At 37.7% G+C, this 5,261-nt stretch overlaps 1 pseudogene; it reads right to left on the reverse strand.

Annotated features, from left to right (window-relative positions):
- Positions 1–1,094: 1,094 nt before the first annotated feature.
- On the reverse strand, positions 1,095–1,187 carry LOC128627596 (uncharacterized; annotated as a pseudogene).
- Between the last annotated feature and the right edge of the window lie 4,074 nt (positions 1,188–5,261).

Raw genomic sequence — 5,261 nt, forward strand, 5'->3', positions numbered from 1 at the left:
TCCCTAAACTGAGGTATCTGCAACAAAGTTAATTGGAGCCCCTTTGCACCCAGCTTCCTTATGCATCCTGCCTGCTCTGGCCTTTGGCCAGTGAGAGGTACTGGTGGGTGATTGGAGAGCAGGCGGGCAGGAGGACACCGGGCTAGTTTTTCCCTTCCTCACAGCCTTGAAGAGCTTCTCTGCAAGTAGGTGCATCTCCTCATTGTTTCCAGCTCCCTCTTCACAGTCCTACCCTAATTCCAGCTACTGTCATTTGACCCGAATTTTGGAATCTGAAAATACTGCCTCTCTCTTTGTTTCTTCAATCCAGAAAAGGTCATGCCTTTCTAATGTTAATTTCTAATGTTCTCAGAAATCTGGATTTCCATTGTTAACCTGCAAAATGTAGGCTGATCTTTTTTCTCTGGGAATAATGTCTGTACATGCTAAATATCATGTTCTTTTGAATTCTCTGCCCCTCCATATTTTACTCTGTTCTTTGAAATATACATGAAAATAGTTTGATTCTTTTAAAGGACAGGGTATTCAGAACAGGGAAATATCTTACAGAGTCCTAAGATGCAAATACTACCCAGGGGTACCAAAGACACAGATAGAGTAACCAGATAGCAAGTAGATGTAGCAAGAATTAGAAGTGTGTGTTACAATGATAAGGAGCTAGGAGCCTCATTCTATGAAAAAATGATTTCAATGACAGAGTTAGGAATCAAATGTAGAAGAATATCTTGAATGATTGCCTAACATAGTTTTTTGTTTATTGTGCCCTATTTTCACTGTAAATTGGTATGTCAGCAGGAGCCCAGCTTAAATACCTATTCTCCCTTTTGCTGAGAACCTAGCCTGGTCCCCAAGGCTACTAGACATAGTGAGATTTAAGGCAGGTTGTAAGGGTAGGATGATGTTAGCCTTGACAGATGCAAGAACACTGTATTATGAACAAAATACAAATTTGGAGGCACTTTACCATATAGTGCCTGTCATGTATAGTATGGTAGCACTGATGAAGAATCAAACAAGGATTCTTTCTTTTGGAAAATTAAGTTTGTGTGTGTGTTAATCAGCAAAGAGTGTGAGGTTGCCCACTGGAGAACTGCATAAACACGGAACATTTCTTGAATTTGCATGGGGCCATGCTAATCTTCGCTGTGTTGTTATCATTTTAGTATATGTGCTGCCCAAGTGAGCAGGGAAATAATGTTTTGATGTCAAGTAAATAATTACAATACTTCCAAAGTCGTAAGCCATGCAGTCCAGTCTCAGAACAGTATGGAGATCAAAGGAACACAAATGAAGTTAGTACTGTCGTTCACTGCTCCACTGGTCGCAGTAGGAATTCTAACCAGCACCTCACCAAACTCTTGCAGGTTACTCCATGTGGCACAAGGGTGAGAAAGCATCTTGTATGTGCAGGAAGCATTTATATGACAGAGAGAGCAATCAAGTCCCAGGGGGGGAAACTGAGGGCAGATGAGAAAGCCATAGCAGTACAGGTATGGGCATATGAAGAGAGCTTAGTGGGTTTAACAGAAAGACAGAGAGTTAGTAAAAATGAAACATATACAAGCCCTAGGTAGTTTCAGTTGGTTTAAGGACAATAAAAATCAACCAAGATCCCACTCACCAGTGGAGCTAAGCCTCCTAAGTGCGGTCCACCCATGGTCTGAAGAACAGGGAGCAGCACCTGGAGAATGAAGGTCTGAGAAAGGGGGCAAGGAACGCTCTAGCAATTGCTTCATACACTGCCAAACAATTTCAGTATAATTGAGATCTCTGGCTTTCCTGATTGTATATATGATCAGTTTACAGTGATATAAACAAAATTAAAATGCCAAAAGCTTATTTTTAAGTTGTTGAATATTTCAACAATTCTTAGAATTGCTGGAATGTGTAAAGATAAAGTCTGAGAGAGCTGTGCTAATTTCTCCATAAAATAAACATCCTCTGTTGTTCCATAATTGTGATCTTTGACTGTATAAAGAAAAAGTTAGCTCACTTTTGAATTATTTTCTTCCCCTTCCCAAATGAGCAGGCCAATTAATTCTACCTAAGCATTATTGAAAAAGCCCCTCATAAGTAGAAGTAAGCCCAGTTTTTTGTCATCTGAATGTATATAATTGATAACTGCATTTATCTTTATGTCATTTCTAAATTATTACTACAATTAAGTCCCATTCTTTTTGATATACTATATACATGTCTTCCATTGTTTCTGAATTCTGTTCTGTGTAATCTTTGCTTAGCTTCTTGCTAACCACAAACTAAAATGAACCCATCATTTTATACTACTATTCATACTTTCTTTTGCTATTGAATAAAACATTATGTGTAGCTGTATCACCAAATGACACATATATTCTTTCATCAAATTACTGAGAACAGAAATTCTAAAAGTAAAAGTTTGAGTAAGATAAAATTTTATGTCTTCAAGTTTTTCATTGCTCAGTGACTGAGTATTAAAATTTTTTGTGCTAAAATTAATTATTTGTCCAGTTACCCTGTTTCCCCCAGATTTAAGTGACCATGTAGACATATAAATGGCTTAGTGCATTATGCCTAGTTGGGAGGTTTACCTGTATCTAGCAAACATTTAGCACTTTGGGGAACACTGAATTTAGGTCTGATGAAATTAGTGATAACTTACTCATTGCTAATAATCTGTGGGGTTAACATTCAAAGTACTGATATTTATAGGAGGTGCACAAATGTGAGTACAAATGTGTGTTAACAGGCCTAACTCCTCTTACAGAGGGGGAAGGACACCAATTTCAACCATATAGGTTTTGCTTTCCTCATTTATAATGATGTGAGTTATTATGCCACTACATTATGTATGACATTAGAGCATACATTTTTAAAATGTCCTAAATCTTAACACTAGTTAGTACAGATAATGAGATACACAAAACCACTTGAAATTGAATGCATAAGTGAATTAAGTATGGTAACCTAGAATAAAGTGTTACCCAGAGAGGCAGAGGTTTGAGTTTATGTGGCAAGGCAGCGGGGAATGGGAAACCTCTGGCGAGTATATTTCTAGGAATTTCTAGTCACTCATAAATATCTCTAAAGAATGTTTATGAAGAATTTAACTATCATTGTCATTAACATTTACTATAATATCTTTTAAAATCTGCATTTTAAGCTTAATTTTTATATTTTCATTTTCAAAGGAGGAATCTGATAGTTTTTTGATTAACTTTTTAATTTTAGAATTATTTTAGATTTACAAAAAATTACAAAGAAAGTACAGAGTTTCTATATGTCCATTCTCATTTTCCCCAGTTATTAACATCTTATATCAGTCTGGATCATTTGTCATAGATAAAGAACTACTGTTGACACATTATTTTTAACTGAAGTCAATACTTTACTTAAGTTTCTTTAGTTTTTACCTACTGCCTTTTTGTCTATTCCAGAAGCCTATCCAGGACACCACACTGCACTTCATTATCATGCCTCCTGTGGCTCCTCCTGGCTGTGACAGTGTCAGTGGTTTCTCTGTGTTTGATGACCTTGACAGGTGTCGGGAGTACTGAGGATGTGGTATTTTGTAAAACATTCTTCCATTGGAATTTGTCCATTTTTCTATCTACTAGATTGGAATTAAGCCTTTTGGAGAAAAAAACTAACAGAGATCAAGTGCAATTCTTTCTGTATCTTCTCAGGGTACCCATATCTACATGAGTAGGCACTAATGTTATGACTAATGTGAACTTGATCACCTGACTGAGGTAGTGTTCGTCAGGTTTCTCCAGTGGAAAATGGAAACCTTTTTCCCTCTTTTCAGATTGTAGTCTCTGGCAGGCAGTCGCTGTGCCCAGCACAAATGAAAGGAGTGGAGAATTGTACTCTTCTTTCTCAAGAGTGAAGTATCTAGTAAAGTACCTACTTAAATTATTTCTAATTATTCTGCAAGGGTGTCTCATCAATTCTCCCCTATTTATATATCTATCTAATCACTTTATATCTAGATGAGTTTATGGATATTTATTTTATACTTTGGGTTATAATCCAATAGTCTTCCTTATTTGTTGTTCCAAGGCTCATTTGTGCATTTCCTGTCCCAGCCCTAGAAAGCCACGTTTCCAAGGAGCCCTAATTTTCAATTATCAGAGGATGGTATCAGAAACCAAGGTCTGGGAACTAGGTATGCTTTCTGCTACTGGGGTGTGTCAATGTAAGAAACATACAAACCTGTAAGAATTTTTATAAGTTTAGTTGAGCCAAACTGATGATGATTGCCAGGAAGCAAGACCTCAATGGATTGAGAAAATAAGGCAGTTTTGCACCTCATTTTATATATTACAATCAAAAGAGGAGGCAAAAGGGGATTTGCATGAAAACTATTGGTGATAGATTAGGAAGCCGGGAGAAGGCAAAGCTGAGAAATCTCTGGGGTTGGATAGACATGTTTATTTTACACAGGTGGGTACAGGATGGTGAACAGTCAACAACTAACACAATAATAATAACAATGTGGGGATTTGTGGTCTCTGCTCTGGAGTGGTTGTTGTGACAGAGGAGTCAGTAAAGTCAGGGAGATTGCTTTAGAATCAAAGATGTTATCTTAGATGCAAAAAGACAATAGTCTTATTCAGTTAAGGTAAAGATTGACTTATCAGGGAAGATGCTGGCCTAGGGCATAACTGTCCACAATGACCTGCTTTTAGTTAGAAAGCTTAATTACTTAAAGTATGTGGTTACTTTTAAGTTTCTGGGTTTGTAAGGCCACCATACAGACCTCCCCAGAGTGTGTCAGAATTAGTCTGTGGCCCCTTTTCTTCCACAGGTGTCATTTCCTCTCAGAACTCTCAGCTGACAGAGCCAAATATGTGTGGCATACCAACCTGTATATAGCACAGACCCAAAAATACTGCTGCATGCAACCCTTTGTATCTGCTGTAGGCTAAACATGAATTTATACTGCTGTGTGGAACTCTAATTCATTCCCACATGAATCATTCTAGCCCTTTCCCATTGTTTGTCTGCAACCCCCCACTCCAACCCCCACTCCGTGAGACCCCTGGCTCCCGTCATCCCCATTTATTTACTTCACTGTCCAGTTCCACTGTAAGTGTACTGTGGTTTCAGAATAATTAACATGTACTCCCATGGGGAAGACTTCCTCCATTCAAGTACTACAGTGTTATTGAAAAATCCCGTTGTCTTTAATCTTGTGATTGAGAATATTTAGCTAAGGAGATTTGTAAGCAAAGTGTTGAAAATGTGTGGCTTGGTTTCTCTTTACTACTTATAGTAAA

This window comes from Artibeus jamaicensis, unplaced genomic scaffold (genome assembly GCF_021234435.1).
Source record: "Artibeus jamaicensis isolate MK-2021 breed Jamaican fruit bat unplaced genomic scaffold, CSHL_Jam_final contig_452, whole genome shotgun sequence".
Classification (NCBI taxonomy): domain Eukaryota; kingdom Metazoa; phylum Chordata; class Mammalia; order Chiroptera; family Phyllostomidae; genus Artibeus; species Artibeus jamaicensis.